This window comes from Artemia sp. Qi Xiang Cuo, chromosome 15, assembly GCF_049724085.1.
Source record: "Artemia sp. Qi Xiang Cuo chromosome 15, ASM4972408v1, whole genome shotgun sequence".
NCBI lineage: Eukaryota > Metazoa > Arthropoda > Branchiopoda > Anostraca > Artemiidae > Artemia > Artemia sp. Qi Xiang Cuo.
Genome location: NC_142808.1, coordinates 51,787,243 through 51,807,863, shown reverse-complemented (window position 1 = coordinate 51,807,863; position 20,621 = coordinate 51,787,243). Strand labels below are relative to the sequence as shown.

Here is a 20,621-nt window from a genome sequence, read left to right as displayed (position 1 = left end):
GATAGCTCAAGGAGTTAATAAATTTGGGCATGAAAGTGCAGTGTTTGAGGTATCTGGCTGCCCTAACTAAGAAATGGCTGACACCTCTCCTTCAAAATAGCTGATGCACACGTACTCACAATGGTATAAATATTTATTGAATATGAATCAAAGTATTTTAGTTTAATAAAAGTTTAAAAGGAATTAAAGAAAATGTTTTGCATTGATCGTAAAATTTCTTTATTCATGCCTAGTCTACACGAAGCAATAAGTTTTAGTTTACACGAAAGGTTGAGAGGTGCATATAGCACCTCTTTAACCGCCTTTATATGTTACAACACCCCTCCTTCCTAGTAGCTTAAGAAAAATTATGTTTTCTTCATTCTATTTATTTGTCTTAATTTCTCTTCATTTAACATTTGGGATGACATTTTCAGGGTGGAGGGATTTCCGTGTGATGTTTTTTTCTATCTAGGTAGGGGGAGTATTTCTTGGGAAGAATAGACTATGCCCGGGTAGGTTTTCAGGGATCGTAATGCAAAACTATTCAGAATATAAATTGTAAGTTTACAGATAATGGTTGGCTTTTTACAATCTTAAATAGAAGTTGATTCAGAAAAATGATAATTTAAAATAATTTTTTTGAGAGGCGAATTTTCCAGGGGTGTGTCTGTTTTTGGAGGCAATTGTTTTGTCCTTTATTTCCATTCATACATTTTTTCTCTGTTTTTTTTCTTTTATTTCGTGTAGCAAATGTGTTTTATTTTTATATAGCCAGTTTGTATAGCTAGTGTTTTCGTTTTAAATGGGTCTAACTACAGTATATATACAATTAATGGAGAGAAGTTTCTGCAAAAAACAAATCACAAAAAAACTGATAAATTATCTAGCCTAATTAAACTGATTGATTGATATCAGAATTCAGTAGTTCAGAAGACGGAAGTATTTCTTGTCATTCAAATAATTTTGAACTTGTTTTGTGACTTTTTTACTTCTTCGATAATAAATTAAAACTCTTCAGCTGCATCGTTTTTTATGGGAGAAGAATGTTCCGTTGGGACTCTCGAAGGGGAATGTTAAGCGGAAAGAGATTTTTCAGTTCAAGATTGTGGGCCATGTCCACGAAGATTTTGCGGGGTAATACCTTTTTTCTTGTTGCTGAATATCATTTCCGAAATTTATATTTTCAAAAATTTATGGCTTTTAGGAATGTTTCACTCGTTTTTCCAGTTCGATTAATACCCTCTTGATGGTATTTTTTCACAAATATCTTCTTTTAGTGTAAAAGTTGGAAAAATTACATATTTTAGAATAGCGAACTGGAAATAATGAGTGGCTCAGGCCAATATTAATTGAAACTCTAAAAAACGGAATTTAGATAGCAATTAACACGTCCGATTTTTCTGGGTTCTAAGGTTTAATGTGGCTTCCGACCTTTGCTTCTTTTGCAAAAATTTTTGCATTGCTAATATTACATTCACAGAATTACTGGCACAAAAATAGAAAAGGGAAGAAGCAACACATCAGAATCATTAGAAAGTGTTTTGATGGGGAGGGGGGTTAGAAAATTTGACCCGGAGCTTTGTTTCAAGTGATGTGAAAGAGTTATGTGTCTCCTTCCTATTTATATACAATGTTTCAATGCATTTAACTAGTGGTACTTTAGCTACATTAACTAGTGCTAAATATATTTTTAATTTGGAGTTTTGACAATATTCTTGAAAAACAAGTTTCTTTTTCCTTTGTTTAATTCATTATTAAAGTTTAGCTGACATCCATATTAAGATTTATGGATATGTTTTTGCTGAGTTTCCCTTACTAAGCCTGAGCGTTCCATTACTTATCCGACTAACCTCTGACGTCAGGTCCACCTTCATGAAACGCTTGGATCAATAATCCTACTTATCCGAAAAAGTAATGGAACGCATTACTAGAATTTGGGGACGTAATTTAGTGAAAACCGAAGAAAAGACGAATTGAAATGAACCAAATATAGCCTAGTTAAAATTGCTATTTCCCTTGTAGGGATAGCTCTGTGCCACGGTTTGTTGATTAAAACACAAGAAGCTCTGTCGTTTGGGGTCCCTGGTGTATTTACACTCGTTTTGTTGTGCATTTTTTGGCGTTTGGCTTGCTTTGACTGTTAATGTGCTTGCTGCAAATTTTCTCAGATTCCTACATATTGCAACTACCAAATTGCTTGAGAGTGCTTATCAAACCCTTTTTCACCCTGCTTTGAAACTTAGTGCTGTGCCTGCTTTTTATTTATTTTGCTTGCTTAATTTATTATTGACTGAGGGCCCCCCTCTGCTTGTAGCGTAGGTTAGGCCCTACTTGTTTTATTTATTGTACAATTTTTTTTTGTGATGTGATTTGATTTTGCTGTTTTACCTGTTTATTTTTAACCCTTTGAAGTTTCATTTGTGATGACTGACAGGGCAGTTAGTAGTCCTGTCACCCCTGACCCTAATAGCTCTAGTGTAGGGATTTTGGCTTTAGGTGTTGAAGGTCAAAATGAGACCAGTAGGCCTAGGTTGTTGGCATTAGGCAGTAAAACAGTTATTGCCAAAAAAACTGTTTCAACATCTCCAAAATCATGAGTGCAGGGGCCATTATGGTTCAGTGTTAGAAAGACTTAGACCAGATGGCTCCATTATCATTATAGCTTTGAACCTGTCAGTAGCTGCTGCTATACTTTCTATTTCAGATATAGCAGTAAATGGATGTAAAGTAAAGTTTGTGCCTGGTCCTAGCTCTAAACCTGCTTTAATCAGAAACAGAAAAGGCATTGTATTTATCCTTTCTGAGGAGGTCACCCATCTGGATGATTTTGTCAAGGAGGTCCAAGTTGACAACAAAATACAACAAGTGACATTGGCCTTTAAAAACCCAAGCCCATCAGTTATTCCTTTGGTTTGTACCTTTAATCAGGATGTTCAGTTCCCTCTGAAAATCTCTGTTTGGGGTGCAAGGTATACAGTTAAGCAGTTTATTCCCTGGGCAATACAGTGCATCAATTGCCAAGGTTTTGGCCACATGGCTTCAAATTGCTGCAGAGGCAGAAGATGTCTACATTGTAGTGGACAACACACCCTTGATGAATGTCCCCAATCTAAAACAGTTAAGGAGGATCAGGTACTCAAGGGCCCTAACTGCAATGGTAACCAAGCTGCTAGTGCTAAGGAGTGCCCAGTATTCATGGAGAAGAAAGCAATTGTAACTTACTCTTTCACCAATAATGTCCCCATGAGGACTGCTGCTGAGGTCTTGAAGAAAGAACTTCCTAAACATACAGGACACATCCCCATGGTACACACAGACTCCTTCCCTCCACTGATTCCTAATCAGCCTCCAGTTAAGGAATTCAACATGAGGTACATGGCCATGTTTGAAGGTGTTGCAAAGCAGATCTCTGATCTAACTCAGGCTATTACATCTATTTGTGAACTGCTTTCTAAGTTAGCACAAAACATTATCAAAATGCATTCTGTAGCCTAAATAAATTAGTTGAAAACCTAAATAGTGAAGGTTCATTCCTTCCCACAATGTCAGCAGTGACCAGAATGCTTGCTCCCTGGCAAAACAAAATGGAAAGGAGTCTGTACCTAGCCCAGAAAGTACTATCATTGGGCTGCATAGACCTAAGTTAGCCACTCCTCAGGGACAAGACTAGTTATTTTTCAACTGTTTTTCTTTGAATTTGACCTTGTATGACAAAACAAAAACATATTAAGTAATTTAGCTAAGACAACTGGTATGGCTCATTCCCTAAATTTTTACTGCATGTTTCTTTTTTAGAGTTGCCTTATTTGTTTATATTTTGATCTGGGTTACTGGTTATATATATTATTTATTATAATTGCCTTGTATAAGCATTATATTTGCTGTTTGATAAAGTAAATGTATCATTCTGGTTCCTGTTTATAATTGCTGGCAGGTTTTGCTGGTGAATAATCCCTATAATTAGCAAGATACATGGTAGATGGCTCCATATTATTTTAATCTTGCATGCCATGATGCCCCTTCCAATGTTATTTTATTTTAGAGTTATCCTTTTTTCTAGTTTATTTGTTGTTATTATCCTTATTTATCTTTTAATATTTTATCTAATTGAATTTCTATATCTGGAAGTATGTGACAGGTTATAATGTAAAAATGTATTATTTATTATAATTGTGTTGTATATGTACTTTAGTTGCTGTATTTGATTCCTGTTTTTCAATGCAGGCAGTTGCTGAAGGTGAACAACCCCTTACCAATAGCAAGATAAGTGATACATGATCAAGTTCAGTGAATATTGATTGAAGTGACACCCAGGCAAGCTAGTAATTACAGAAAGTACAAAATATTTGAGTGATAAAAATGCAAATGACCTATTGGTTGAATGCATCAAACCCCAAACAACAACAACATAATGCAGGTTTCAGTCTTCAAACAACCACATGAGTTTGTTTAGGCTTATTTGTTATTTGGGGATTTGGTAAAATTCTACTTTAGCTACTTTTGAATGTCTTGGAAAGGGGTTAGGTTACAAAAATTAAACTTTCAGAGATTGGTTTACAGGCTGAATTATGTCCTGGGAAGGTATTTTGAAGTACTCACCTCCACTCCTTCTCCCTCCAGAGGGTCCTGACCTTTGATGACCTTTAAAAATCTGTATGTTATAAAAATGAAATCTTGCAAAAAGGATCTTCTGCTTAAATGAAGTACAACAAAATTGTTTTCAGCTCACAACTTTGCTCAATCCCAAATTATAAGGTTTTAAAGATTTACAAATACATTTCCAAAATTTTGAAAAAAAAACATTGATATGGCTTAAAGTTCTACCAAATAACAGGAATTGCATTTTCAGAACTAAAAAAACTGGACACAGAAACTGGTAACTGAAAATTAAGGTAAAATGTTGTTTTGTCAAAATTGTAATAGGTATAGACCTGTCATGTAGGCACGTTTCAAGACCCTCTAGAGAGAGAAGGAGTGGAGGTTGGTACTTTAAAATACCTTCCTGGGGCATACTGTAGACCCATCCCTGAAAGTTTTATCTTCCTAATCTAAACCCTTTCCAAGATAGCCAAAAGTAACTAAAGTAGAATATTACCAGGGATTGTTAAATATTTGGTGAATGAAACTCCTAAGAATTGAACAAGAGTACCAAGGATCTTTAAGGAAAATATTTTGAAGCTCTTGCCTCTAGTCTAGGCAATCCTATCTTCAGAGGCCACTGACTGTTAACAATTTTTATGCTATGAAAGTGAAACCCTGCAAAATTGGTCTTTTGCTCAAACACAACACAAGATGTGATTTGTGTATTGCTATTGTCCTATCCCAAATTATTGGTGTCTTAAAATCTGTAAATCTATTAACTAAATTTAGGAATAAACCTTTGGTATGATCTAAATTGAAGTGCAATTGATGAAATTGTGTTTTCAAAAACTAAAGCATTCAAAGCTCAAAATTAAGGTTTAATATTTTTATTTATTAAGTTCAGATTGATAGGCTATTTGTCATGAAAGCAATCTTCATAGTTGACTTAGTTGATTTGCACTCTCTTCCTGGTTTATATTTTGGTAATTTCTAGTTTAGGTACATAGTGCTATCTTGAAAAGGGGTTAGGTTAGGAAAATGAAACTTCCATGGATGGCTCTCAAGACTAAAGTGTTCCCCAGGAAGGTATTTTGTAAGAACTACCTCCACTACTTCTACCTGTAGAGGGCAGTGACTTTTGATAACCTTTACAAATCTTTGTGTTGAACAGTAAAATTGAAACCTAGCAAAATAGATCTTTTGCTTAGATGAAGTACTAGAAAACTATTTTCAGCTTTACAACTTTGCTCAATCCCAATTTATGAAGTTTGAAAAATCTGCAAAAACATTTCCTAAGCTTTGAAAAGAAAACATTGACAAGACTTAAAGTTCTACTTAGATAACAGAAATTGCATTTTCAGAACTAAAACCAGAGAAAAAGGAACTGATAACTGAAAATTAAGGTAAAATGTTGTTTTTGTAAAAATTTCAATTCAGACCTGTCAACAAGGCTGTACCCAGGGGGGGGGGTTGACCCTTCCCCCCCCAAAAAAATGTTTGTCTGACTTGTAAAAACGTAACACAAATGGATATAAACAAATTTTTGAGGTTCTTTGTGTAACCCCTCCCCCCCCCCAAAAAAAAGAATCCTGGGTACGGCCTTGCATGTCAAGTGGACAAATTTCTAGGACTTAAAGATCTAGAGAGGGTCAACATAAAAGCTTGACACCATCTTCCCAGAGTATGTTTTTGGTGGTAAAATTCTAGTTTACCTGCTTTTTTCTATCTTGGAAAGGCGTTAGGAAAATGACATTTTCAGTAATACATCCTGGGCCAAAAACACGCTCTGGGAAGGTATTATCAAGCTTCTATATTAATCCTCTTAAGATTTTTAAGCCTTAGAAAAGTGCCTACCTGACATGTCTATAACTAGCCTATTGAACTTTTGACAAAACAATATTTACCTTAATTTCCAGTCATCAATTCCTTTTTCTCTGGTTTTAGTTTACCAAATACAATTCCTGTTGTTTGAATAGAATTTTAAACCATATCAATTAGTTTTTTTTCTGAATTTAGGAAATATATTTGCAGATCTTTGAAACCTCAGAAATTAGGATTGAGGAAAGTTGTGATTTTAAGCAGAAGATCCATTTTGCATGGTATCACTTTTACTTTTATAACACTAAGATTCTGAAAGGTCATCACAAGTCACTACACTCTAGAGGGAGAAAGAGAGGAGGTAAGCACTTCAAAATACCATCCCAGGGCAAACTTTAGTCTGTGGAACCATCCCTGCATGGTTCATTTTGCTAACCTTGCCCTGTTCCCAAATAGTAGAAAGTAGTTAAACTGGAATTTTATCAACATATATACCAAGAAGATAGCGCAAATCAAATATATCAACTTAGAAGATTGCATTCATGACAAATAGTCTACAAGTCTGAGTTCTAAAAAAAACATTAAACCTTAATTTTGAGCTTCAAATACTTTAGTTTTTGAAAATAAAGTTCCAGTAATTGCATTACAATTTAGACCATATCAAGGGTTTTAATAGATTCATAGATCTTTAAGCATTAATAAGTCAGGAAAGGATAAGAGAGAGGCTCAGAACCCATTTATGTTGTATTAGAGCACAAGCCCAATTTTGCAAGGCTTCACTTTCATAGCACAAAAATTATAAAGAAAAGGGGCTTCAAAATATTTGTTTAAAGATCCTCAATGCTCTGGATCTATAAAAACACAAACAAACAAACAATTGTTGTTATTTAATGCTATATTTGACCAACTTGTAGGGGGAGGAGGTTTGATGGAATTTTAGAGGGGAGGGAAGATTACCTGACTGTGCACCACTCAACAAAGTTCTGCCACTTTTTTGTGTTCAGTGTTTCCTTCTTAAAAACAGACCTAGGTATGCTGGATTATGTAAAGCTTTTTTTCAGTTACACCTATAGCCTACCAAACAATGAAACCATAAAGAGATTTACCAGTTGAAAAAAAAATATATAAAGAAGTCTTAATCCAGTCTTCCCTCTTATCCAACAATTAGCATTGATACATGCTCAACCAAACTTACATCTTAAAGAGCTTGTGCAAAAATGCTGTTAGCAAAAATTCAGCAAAATATTTAATGTCATTAGGGCCTTTTTTCACTCAGCAATGTGCTAGGATCTTACATCTTTTTTCAGAAAACGCTTAAAAGTGAAATCTTTGAAACTGTATCTTACATCTTTTGCCATTTTTGTGCATACGTCTTTAATCATTCTGCTCTGATCAGTGGTCTGAGAACAATATCATCAAGTTCTCTCATCATTAGGCCTGTTTTTTCTTAGCACATTGATGAGTGAAAAAACGCACCTATAGTTCTATATGGTAGAAAGATGGTGTCTTCCATGCTTTTTGCTAACATCAGTGAGCTGTTAGATCTTAGAACAAAGATGAGTTGCAAAAACGATAATCTTTGCATTGATGAAAGATCTTAGTGCTAAAAAACGAACCTATTGACAAAAGCCAATTTCCTTCATCTTCTGAAAACATCTGCAAATAATAGACCCATTTTATGAGCTGCAAAGCAAACCTAGCTTAACTTTGTTTGTTTATTGCATTATTTGGAAGTAGCAGAAAGCTGCCAGGCTGTTATTTTCAAGAAGACAAGAATCAGCTAGACTTTAAAAGTCAACTTAGAATGCTAGTGGAAAGTGATCCAGCTTAATGAATTTTAAGGATTTGAAAAGTTCCAATTGGCCTTTTCTTTGTCTTATTATTAAGTAGATTACTTCAAGAAATTCATTATATTTTTGAAAACTATGAGAGACAATGACTTGACCAATTATTTGCATTCTTTTTAGGCAAACATAAAAATTGATTATATCAATGGAAAAGGGGTGTTTTTAAATAATTTGCCTTTTCTCTGGTTATCTGCAACCGGCAGGTATAATTTCACAGGCCAAAAATTATACAACCTACTTTAAGAATAAATTTTTTTTTTTTTTTTTTTTTTTTTTTTTTTTTATAACTAAATTATAATGCAGTCTTGAACCACTTTGTAAAAGCAAGATACCAAGTAGTTTAACAGCTAATATTTATTGAAAAATTATGACAGCATAAAACTTATATAAGCTACCATATAAAAATTTGATTATTCACCATTGGGTATGTCTAAAATGTCTCACTAACATGTCATTAGTTTGAATATTATAGCCAAATAAAATACTAACTATCTAATATTTACTGATAGTTAACAGCAGAGTCTAATTATAGTGCACATTTTTGGTTTGAGCAGAGTCTTGGAATATACTAACCCATAGCCTACATGACCTAGTCAACCCATACATGACATCCTAGTTAAACAATTCTATTGAAATCATTTAGACAGGAGGATTTTCCCAAGGGCCATGAAATCAGTTCAAAAAACTTTTTGACAAAGAATACATATAGCATCACCAAATACAAAATATCAATGGAATATATGATCTATACTATCTTTATAAGTGAGCAATAATTGTGTATGTATTATGTATTTATTTTGTCTCTAAAACGCCTCCTTTTTTTTGGGAAAATTGACATCCTGAGATATTCTGGCCTAAAAAACAATCTAGCTTTGTAAAAAGTTTATGAAAAATTTGTTAAGAGCCTTAATTTCGGAAAAAAATGTTTCTGTGAGTGACGTCATTCTTATATACATCAGTATTGCAAAGACATTAAAAAAACCAGTAATTTCGAAAATGTATATATTTTAACAAGGGATTATAATAATTCAAAAACCTTAAAAACAAAAACTAAAAGTTTGTAGCTGAGTAGAAATTGTTGTTAGAAATTGGACTTGCTAGGCCTCAGTATGAAAAGACATTAAATTGCTTAAAGAGCAAAAAAATGATAATTGCAAAAATATTTGTATATATTTTGATAAGGGATTAAAATAGTTCAAAAACCTTAAAAAAGAAAACTAAAAATTTGAAGCATAGTAGACAGTTGTTGTTAGAAATTGTACTCTATTCAATAATCTAATATCATAGGCAATGCTGAAGTAAAGAACAATGTGGGCACAATGTGTTTTTTTTCCATACCCGGCACTTCATATCAAAGGACTTGTTGTAGAAACTTCGAAAAGGGCTCATTCGATTGGAAATTGGAGTGGCTAGTGCCCTTTTTAATAGTCGAAAGTGATTGGAGGGCAACTAGCCCCGCCCCCCCGCCCCCAATTTCCCCAAACACATCCAAACAAAATTTTGAGTTAGCCACTTTGTTTAGCGTAGTTGATCTCCAGATAGAAAATATGTTTTTGAGGAGGGGGGGGGGTGCAATTGCCTTCCAATCACTTTGAATCTTAAAAAGGGTATTCCTAGAACTTCTGATTACCAATCCAGTGAGCTCCTCCGAAGTTTATACGACCACTCTTTCTGTAAAAAACCTTATATGGCCCCAGGACATAACTTACAACCCTTATCCTTAGGGCCGTGGGGGGTTGTCGTCCTCAAAGACATAATGTCTGGACCTTTCAACTATGTTGAACCCAATAGCTATCTCAAATTTTCATTGGATGTGTGGGGAAATGGTGGGTGTGTGAGGGGGTTAGTTCCCCCTCCAATCACTTTTGATGACTATTAAAAGGGGCACTAGCCCCTTTAATTTGGAATCGAATGAGCCATTTTCGAAGTTTCTTAGATCACCCTTTGTATATAAACCTTATTTGCCCCCAGGGCATAACTTACAACCCTTGCCCTGAGGACTGTGAGGGGAGGGGGGTTTTCATCCTCAAAGACATAATTTCCGGAAAATTTTGTTGGACAAAATAGCAAAGTTTTTATTTGATGTGTTTGGGGAAATGGTGGGCGTGGGAGGGGCGTTAGTTGCCGTCTTATCACTTTCGACTATTAAAAAGGGGACTTTTGCACCAAACCTCTTTTATTGGAGGGGCAAACTTGGTTGATTTTACCAAATTGCTGTATGATTTTCACCAAATTTAACAAAAAATGGAAAAGAAAAAACCACATTTACTTTTATATATAATTTCATATGTAGCAGTCCTATAACATGCATAAGATCATGATTAGAGAAAAATTCGGTGAGTTTTCACTCCTTTCTACTTTTTAACTATTTTAGACAAGTTGCACTGGCCCAAAAATCACTTTAACAAGCTAGTGTCAGCTGGTGATCTAGTCGTTTTTCATTCATCATAGACCTAAGAACAGTTTACACAGACCTGAACTTGCCAAATATTCTTTCTCTTTTGGCTGATGTCAAAGGGACAGTCTTTGCCATCTAGAATGCTTTCCGTACTAACAGGAGAAAATGTTTCAGTTCTGTTGCAATAGTTAAAGTTTTCTTGAATGTTCTGTCAATGAGCCATTCTTCAGTATCTTATTTGAAGAGACGTAGTTGAGATTCGAATTCCTCTGTTATCAGGCTCAGTATGGGGAATGCTTGCACGAAATTATTGCACTCAGTGAGTTCACAATTGACAAGGTACTCAACAATAAGAAATATTTTGTTTTCATGTCTCTCACAGTCTTTTTCATTTCTGAGATTAGAACTGCTTTGACTGATTGCATATCCCAAGTGTAGAGCTCCTTGAATGTCATGATGCGGGTATCTGATGGAGGTGTCACATCTTTAAATCTTTGCTGGATTAGAGCGTGTTCTTTGTTGGCGGCCTAAGTCTGTTTCTGGGCTGTAATCCTCCAGGTGAATAGATTCTGTTTTAAGATTTGAAACCATACTCTAAGGGAGAATCACTGATGCTTCAATCTGGCTTTCGATGCCTGTATCAGTGATATCTGCAAATGATATTATGCTTGCTTCCATTAATTGAGTAGCAGCCAGAATGTCAAGGATCTCAGCTTGGAGACAAACAATGAGATTTTTGGTTTGTTTCATCAAAAGTCTCATGAAGCTCAGTGGGTAGATGAAATTAAATCGCATCGTAGCAACACTGAGGCTCTGGGCTTTACTTCTGGTGTCAGTGTAAAGCCTTATGCCTGGCACACTATTTTGCTACTGACAGAATTTTCATCTGAAGCTTGCCTTCATCGTTTTCCATGGCTTCTGTGTAATAGGTAAAGTGCATAGTGCCTCCAGTGAAGAAGGAATGAAGAACCCGAAGAGTGCCGAACATGTTCTTGACAAGGCTTGAAGATTCACAAATATATTCCACGATGTTGTTTCCGCGGTGTGCCAGACGACAAAAGTATCGAATTTTCCTTCTAAAAATTCTGTTCATACGGCCTTGAACTCCTTCAAAACGTCCTGACATGTTGCTGGTGAAGTTGTACAACAGCAAAGCCACCTTCTCTTCACTGAGACCAGCATTTAAAATTCACTCTACTATGTGGCAGAACCTTTTTTGTGGCAGAAGTGTTTTGTTCATTTTCTACATAATAGTCTTTTATTTTATATTTGAGTCTTAGACAAGTATTTTTGGCAAGCTTAATACCTGAAAAGGTATTCTTACCCCGTCGAGAAGCAATTTTAAATTTAGCGTTTTTCGTGATCATTATTCTTGTATTTTCCTCTATTTTAAATGCACTGCGCTTTTCGAAGTTCATGTCCATTGGAACAAAAAAAAAGTTTTTCTCAAGTTTTTGTAATATGAGTAAAAATGTGCTAAGTTTTATAAATGAGCATTAATAGAATCCTTAAGACCAGACCAGACCTCCTTAATTGCTTGACCTTTTTCAAAAAGAAATATATAACAAGAAAAACATCTTTTCTTTTACTTTTCACACCATGAACTGCAAAAAAATATGGTCTGAAAAAAAGAAACATGGGCATAAATTACTATTGGGCAAAGGCAGATATACCCTCCAGACCTTTGTTCCTCCCATCCGTATTTTTGGTAGTCATATTTTTCCCTAATAAATTAAAGATGAAATGTTGACAAAAAAATGGAATTCGGATTCTTCATTGCATAATATTCTGATTTTAGGATATTTGCTTACTGAAACAAGTTTTTTAAAAGGTAAACATATGAAAATTACACTTGTTATTGTTTAATTTCAAAAGTTTTTGTAGTGGCTGAGATTTTGGGGTTTGTCCCATAAAAAATTCTTCAGGAATCATGCCAAAGAAAACAACCCCACTTACAGAAAAACTATTTGACCATTTGAAGTCAGTTTGTATCCATTAGCCAATCGAATCTATCTCATTCAAGAATATTTTATACACCACCTGAACAATTTAACGGAACAAAAGGTTCGGCGATACGTCTTTCATAATGAAAAAAGACAAGCCAAGGGAAAAGAAGAAGTTTTTGTCCCACCACCAGAACAATTAGAAGACACAAAGGTGGTCGTCATTGCCTTCCATACCTTTTAAAATAAAAGACTTGGACTAGATAAATCGTTAGAAGAAAAAGAAGTTTTTGTCCCACCACCTGAACAATTGAAAGAAACTAAGGTAAATGACGTCATGTACTATGTTATTACATCATATAATCATTTCTTATGACATCATACATGGCATTATATAAGTATTTTCTTATATGATGTCATGCATAGCATATATAAGATTGTTGAGTTTCCAACGCAACAGTTATTTATATAATGTAATGCCTGTTGAAAGGCCCAAAAAACGAAAATTTCTGACCAATTTGAATTTACATTGGGATTTTAACATATATCAAAGATTGAATACAGGCGAGAAACCGTTTATTTGTGATGTATGTCAAAAAATCTTTTCTGGTCTAGTAAGTTTGAATAGGCACTAATGACTGGACACAGGTTAGAAACCGTTCAAATGTGATGCCTGCCATAAAACATTTTTTCAAGTGACCAACTTAAACCAGCATCATAAAATTTATTTAGGTGGGAAACCACTTAAATGCGATGTATAAATAAATTGTGATTGCGGAAAGCATTTCTGTCATATGTCACATTTAAAAATTTTCTTTGTCAAGGAATTTGGATGAAAAGAGTACATACAACAGAGAAATCATATAAATTTGATATATGGAAGCAGAGATTTTCTCAGGGCATCTGTTTTCCTTACCAATAAATTGATTTTAAATTGACAATGTTAAATGAGTCTGTTTGTTGGAATATGCTGAATTTAGGTTCTTCTTATCTTAAGGAGTGTGTTCTTATTAGTTCAATTGGCAATGGCAATGTCCATCTATATATCATATATGTTCACATTCCACACTATGATTCTATGAGTCCAAAAGAGTTGACCCCTGGAAGCACTATTGTTGAATTTATGTTTATGACCTTTACTTTCTGTACTACATATTTTTTTTATATATTTATTTACTACAAGTGTCTTTACTAGACGTTTTGTGGAACATGTCACTAATTTTTAACAGATTGGGTGTGCAAGTACATGTAGATACTGAAATCCGTTTAATTTAGACACTAAAAAAGGGGGCCTAAAGAATCAGTCAATATATTTTTATAGTTTATTATTTAGTAAAAAATGCTGAAAAATTATGAGCGTGATGTATGTAAGAAAAGCTCTAAAGTCCGATCAAAATTGAAAATAGATGTAAGGAAACAAACAGAAAACCTTCTGAATGTGACAAATGTCAGGGGATGTTTTCTCAAGCAAGCGGTTTGAATTTTCACCTAAGACTGCATACGGGATGAGAAACTGTTTCAGTGTTATGTATGTAAGAAAAACCTTACTGAATCAAGTAGAAGCGCTAAATGGTGCACACTGGTGAGATACCATTAAAATATAACATATATGAGTAAAGTTTTCTCAAGAGCACAATTTCAATACGCATCAAATAGTGCATACTGGGGAAAATCTATTTAAATGTGATGTATGTGGAAAGAAATTTGTCAAGTGGACGATGTCAAGCGGATGAAAATTCACCAAACGGTGCATACTGGTGCGAAACCATTTAAACGTAATTTATGCAAGAAAGCTTTTCACAAGTGGGTCATATTAGCATACACCAAAGTGTGCATACAGGTGAGAAGACGTTAATAAGGGATTTATGTCAGAAGAGCTTTTCTGATCCAGTTAGTTTAAAAAGGCTCCGAGAAGTGCTTACTGGTGAGACACCATTTAAATTTGATATGTGTCTGAAAGGATTTTCTTAAGTGGGCCATTTTAACATACATTGAAAAGTGGATACAGGTAAGGAACTGTTTGTATGTGATGTATGTCAGAACAGCTTTGCTGATCCATTACTTGGTTTCAAAGAGTAAACACTGTCGACTTATATTTTAAATGTGACATATGTAAGAAACACTTCTCAAGCAAGCTGTTTGAATGCGCACCCAAGAGTTCATACAAGAGATGAACGATTTAAACTCAATATATGTGACAAGAGGTTTTCTGAATCAGGCTCTTTGAATTCGCAACAAAGAGTTTATACAAATGGGAAACCGTTTAAATATGACGAATGCAAGAAATACCTTTCTGTATTAAGTGATTTGAAGACGCACAGAAGAGTGCATACAAACAAAAAACCGATTCAGTATGACGTATGTGAGAAGAAAATTAATCTAGTAGACCATTTGAAGAAGTATCAAATAGTGCATACTAGTGAGAAACCATTAGATTGTAACGCATTTAAAGAAATGCTTTTCTCAATCAAGTAGATTGAATTTCAAAGTTTGTACCTCCAGAGGCACATCCGTTAACAGCGTCCAATCGTCCCACAAATGAGCTGCGGCGTAGATGTCCTCCCACTCTGGCTCTCCCGTCCCGTCCCGCTCATATGTCCTGCGAAGCGTTTTTTTGGGCATACCTCTGACGCGTGTCGTCTGGTTGCCACTGGAGAAGCATATTCGGTAGTCTTGATCCTGGCATACGGATAACATGGCCAAGATAGCGCCATCTTCGTTGCCTGTCTACATCAGCGACATCAGGCTGGTTTTTGTAGTGTTCAATTTCCAAATTTGTTATCATATCCTTCCAGTTAATGTTCATCATACGTCGAAGACAGTTGTTTTCATATGCAGTGAGTCGTTTTTCCTGCTCAGCTGTGAGTTTTAAACATTCCATCGCTTACGTCAAGATCAAAACGACGTTGCTTCTGAAAAGGCAAAGTTTTAGCTGGAGTGAGTACTTCGCTGATCTCCAGACTGGTCGAAGTCGTTAACATGCCGAGCTTGCCAGGGCTATTCGTGTTCTCATCTCTTTTTCGGAATCGCCACTAAACGAGAGGGTGCTACCGAGATATCGGAAGTCGGTGACTTGCTCTATGCTTTCAGTCCTCAACTGGATATTCATCGGTGATTTAGTGGTTGACATCGCTTTGGTTTTGGGGGCATCGATATTTAACCCAAACTGCTTGGCTCCTTCGGCTAACTTAAATAAAAAGTCTTGAAGTTTGCTTTTGTCTTTCTCCATCAATCCAACATCGTCTGCAAAGTCGAGATCTTGGACTAGTGTGCCTGCATTTTTGATCCCGTGTCCATCAATTTGCCTGAATATGCAATCCACTTTGAGAATAAAGAGAATGGAGACAATACGCAACCTTGTTTGACACTTTGAAATATCTTGTATTTCCTTTGGAGGTTCTCATGCAGCATTCCGTATCTTTGTACATTGCTAAGATAAGGCGAACCAGCTTTTCAGGAATACCGTAGAAGATCAGGATTCTCCATAGTATTGGGCAGTCTATTGAGTCGAACGCTTTTAACCTGATATATGTGAGAAAAAGTTTCTTCAAGCTTGGCATTTGAATATACATCAAAGAGTTTATACAAGTGAGAAACTGTTTATTTTTTATATATTTCGGAAAAGCTTTTCTGATCCAGCACGTTTGAACAGGCATTATGGACTTCATACAGGTTAGAAACCGTTTAAATCTAAAACTTGCAACAAAAACTTTTCCCAATTTACAAATTTGAATAGGCACTAAAGAGCCTAAAAGTCTCAGCAAGTTTGAATAGATGCTAAAGACTGCATTCAGGTTAGATACCGTTTAAATGTAATGAATACTACAAAAACTTGTCTACAAAAATTGACTAATTTGAATATACATTGGGCTTTTCAACCTACATCAAAGAGTACACAGGCGAGAAACCGTGTATTTGTGATATATGTTAGAAAACTTTTCTGATCCAGTAATTTTGAGTAGGCAGACTGAACCCAGGTTAGAAACTGCTTAAATGTGATTCCTGCCAACCAATATTTTTTCAAGTGACGAATTCGAACAAGCACTATACAGTTCATGCACAGTTCATAACGAGGAATCGTTTAAGTGTGATGTATGTAAGAAATTGTAATGTTGAAAGCATTTCTGACATACATCACATTTAAACATTTTCTTTGTCAAGGAATTTGAATTAGAAGAGTGCTTACAGGAGATAAATCATTTAAATGTGATATGTGGGAGAAGGTGTTTTCTAAGGGCTGGCATTTCAACCTGCTTCAAAGTGTGAATACTGCTGAGAAACCATTCGAATGTCTTTTATATAAGAAATGCTTTTCTCACTCTAGTTGTTAGAATATGCACCAAAGTGTGCACACTGTTTGGAAACCATCGAGATGCAAGAAATGTTTTCTAAACCAAACCAAATGCGTCAACACCAAAGAGTGAGTACAGTAGAGAACCACTCTAATGCTATTTATTCAAAAATTAATTTCATTTAATTCAGTTATCTGCCTTTTTTCTAACAACCCAACCTAAGAAACAGCCTGCTTGTATGTAAACCTGTGAAAATGTATGTAAGAAGAGCTTTCGCAAAATGGGTCCCTGGAACACCCGTCAAAGAGATTTTATTGGTGAGAAAGAATTAAAATGATTTATGCCAGAAATTATTTTTTCAAATGAAAAATTTAAACAAGCATCAAAGAGTCCATACAGGTGAGAAACCGTTTAAATATGATGTATGTAAGAAACTGTGGTGTAGAAAGCATTTCTTGCATACATACAGGAGAGAGACCTTTTAAATATGATAGATTTGAGAAGAGGATTTCTCAAGCTTGACATTTAAAAATACATAAAAATGTAAAAATGTGAGAAACTCTTTATTTGTGATATATGTCAGAAAAGCTTTTCTGATCCAGGAAGTTCGATTAGATACCGTACTAAAGACTGCATGCAGGATAAAAACTATTTAAATATTATGCATGCAACAAAACTTCCTCGAGTGACCAATTGGACCATGCATTAGCAACTTGAGCATACATCAAAGAGGGCATACGGATGAGAAATTGTTTATTCGTGGTGTATGTCAGAAAGACTTTTTTGATCCAGCAAGTTTGAATAGGCACTAAAGACTGCATACAGGCTAGAAATCGTTTAAATGTGATGCATACAACGAAAGCTTTTCTCAAGTGACCAAATTGAAAAACCATCAAAGAGTTCATACTGGTGAGAATGGATTTGAATGTGATGTATATAAAAACTTGTGACGTAGAAAGTATTTCTTTCATGCATCACATTTAAACATTCTCTCTATTAAGGAATTTGAATAAGATGAGTGGACATGGGAGAGAAACCACTTAAATGTGATATATGTGAAAAGAGGTTCTCCCAAGCCTGGTATATAAACACGCGTCAAAGAGTGATTATTGATGAGAAACCATTCGAATGTAATGTATCTATAAAATGTTTTTCTCATTCAAATAGTTTAAATAGTGAGCATAGGGTGTATACTGGCTAGAAGCCATCTAAATAAAAGAATTTGTTTCATTTTCTGAATCTAGAATGTTAAATGAGCACAAAGAGTGCATACAGGAGAGAAACCAGTTGAATGTTATTTATCCAGAAAAATGTTTTCATTGAATTCAATTATCTTCGCCTGTTGTCAGACGACGCAATCTATGAAAAAGCCTGATTGTATCTAAGCCTGAATGTAGTTTGTAAGAAGAGATTTTCTCAGATGGGCGATTTGAATTTACATCCAAGAGTGCATAAATCTGAGAAACTTGTTTATTTGGGGTGCATGTCAGAAAAGCTTTTCTGATTCAGCAAGTTTGAATAGACACCAAGTACTGTATACAGATGCAAAACTGTTGAAACGTGATACTTGAAACGCAATTTTTTTCCAAGTGACTACCTTGGACAAGCTTCAAAGAGTCCACACTGGCGAGGAATTGTTTAAATGTGATGTATGTAAGAAATTGTTATGTAGAAAGATTTCTTACATATATCACATTGAAACGTTTCTGTATCAAATAATTTGAATGAGCATCAAAAATTGCTTACTAGTGAGGAATCTTTCAAATGTGATGGATGCGATAGAACATTTTCATTTAAGTCGCCGCTGGAGTATCGTCTAACAATGCATTTAATGAAAAAGCCACCTACTTTATAGTTTAAATAAAAACTTCTGACAGAATAGTGATCTTCCTTGACAGAGACTTGGTGTTGAATTAAATCTGTTCCATGGTAAATCTCATTTAGTCAGGGGACAATGAATCTGTAATTCTATAAATGAGTCTTAATTCTTTTTTTTGTATGTTCCATTTTTTTATGACTCCCCTCCGTCCTTAGTGTTACTTTTGCCCCCCGTAAGAAAAAACTGTGTCACATCTTGTAGGAAGGTTTTCCATCAAATAAAGATTAGATATTAGGGTTGATTTTTGTTCCATAACCCGTGTACTTTTGAACCTAAACGAGAAGAAATATAGAAGCGCCTATTTTGCCATGAACCGTCTTTTTAAAATGGTAATTTAAACAGGTAGTCTGATCAGAAGGCGACAGTGTCCAAAACACATGATAAATGCAGCTTTAGAGCATCCAAATATTTCCCCTGGAACTTAAGGTTCTTATTTTCCTGGACATTTGGTTCCTCGACATTTATTTCTGTTAGTTTCACAAAAAGATAAAAAGGATATCGAGGTTATAGAAGGAGATATGTTACAGAAATGTGCTAATAGTGTAAGGTCCCCAAGTCATTTTGTGCCTGTGTTCTGTCAAATAGACCCAACATGGGAGAACCCCAATTAATGCACATAATGTAGACCCATTACTGTTTCTAGTAACCACGCTAAAGTCCTAGAGCTATTTTTAGTCCCAGAAATTTCGGAAAAACATAAGGTGTATTATCATCTGTTTAGATTCTGTGAAAAACCCGAGTTGCGCGTTTCTATATAGACCTTTAAGGAAAGCTATTGACAAAGCCCGTAGAATGGGGTCTTCTTTATTTATAGGCAGTGTAGCTTTCTCTACTGCGTCAGATTCAAAGGTGCAGTCTTGAGTGTTTTTTAACTTATTCAAGTGTTGGAGTAATTCTCATGCTGTAGTACTTTTGTTTTTCTTATATTCTACCAGTTTTGTGAAAGTTAGACTGACCCTCGAAACAGGGATTGCACCAATTACACTTACTTGAGGTCTTTGGCAAGAACCTGTAATAAGCCTTCTTCTTCTTAATGTCCTGACTGCTAGTTAAATAGAAAATAATGTTGGGGAAAGTTGGCCGGTTCATAGCTGGATCCGAAATTATTTGAATAAGAGTCAATGTACTAAAGCAAGCTTATGTGACTGTCTACCGCTTACCTGGAAAATCTGTGAAGTTCCTGGGTACAACATAGGGTCACGATATCAAAAGTTTTGCCTACTGGTAACTGAGAAATTTCGCAACTATATTTAATCAAGTTGCGATAAGCTTGTCTCTCTGGAGTTTAATCTGAACAGGAAGTTTCTTACTAAGCTTTACCAGTTGCTTGTCCACCCCTGCAAGGGTGCCGGTAGAAAATTTTCCAGGGGGGGGCAGACGCCGAAATAGCAGTGGTGGTCGGGTGACAGTTTAGGTGGTTTAGAGCACCAAACTATGACTTTACCCTGAAGAGGACGAATTTAAAATTAATTAGAATCCTGAAAAGCTAATTGATATAAAAATATCAATAACTATATTTTAGGCTTCCCAGTTGCAAAAGAAGTAATGTCACACGATGGCAGTACTGGATTCAACCAAGTTGATTTGCTTTATTTGTAATGAAATTAGGCTACGTTTGGTGATCTATAATTGCGTATCAGTTATAATTACGAGGGGGGTGAGTCATTGTTTAGGTAGGGGTAGAGTAGATTCTTAAAAAAGTACATTTTAATGGACAAACTGCTTACTCTTCATGAGGCTTCAGATAAATGTTGAAAGAGGTAGAGGGGATTAGGAATTCATTAGAATGTTTCCATATACAGCTAAAATGTTACCTTCCCATATCTACCAGCACAGAGGTGGAAAAGCCAAGGGAGGTCATCATCAGCCCCACCATGGAAT

The 20,621-nt window shown here is 35.2% G+C and overlaps 1 protein-coding gene and 1 long non-coding RNA gene across 2 annotated transcripts in view; one reads left to right on the top strand and one right to left on the bottom strand.

Moving 5' to 3' along the window:
* The window catches only part of LOC148943826 (uncharacterized), a 606,774-nt gene that overhangs the window by 186,330 nt on the left and 399,823 nt on the right, over positions 1 to 20,621 (bottom strand).
* Positions 1,921 to 20,621, top strand: part of LOC148943830 (uncharacterized) — a 48,510-nt gene continuing 29,809 nt past the window's right edge. The window contains exon 1 of the long non-coding RNA XR_016142986.1: positions 1,921 to 2,022. This is a non-coding gene — a long non-coding RNA (uncharacterized LOC148943830). The remainder of the gene's footprint in view (positions 2,023 to 20,621) is intronic.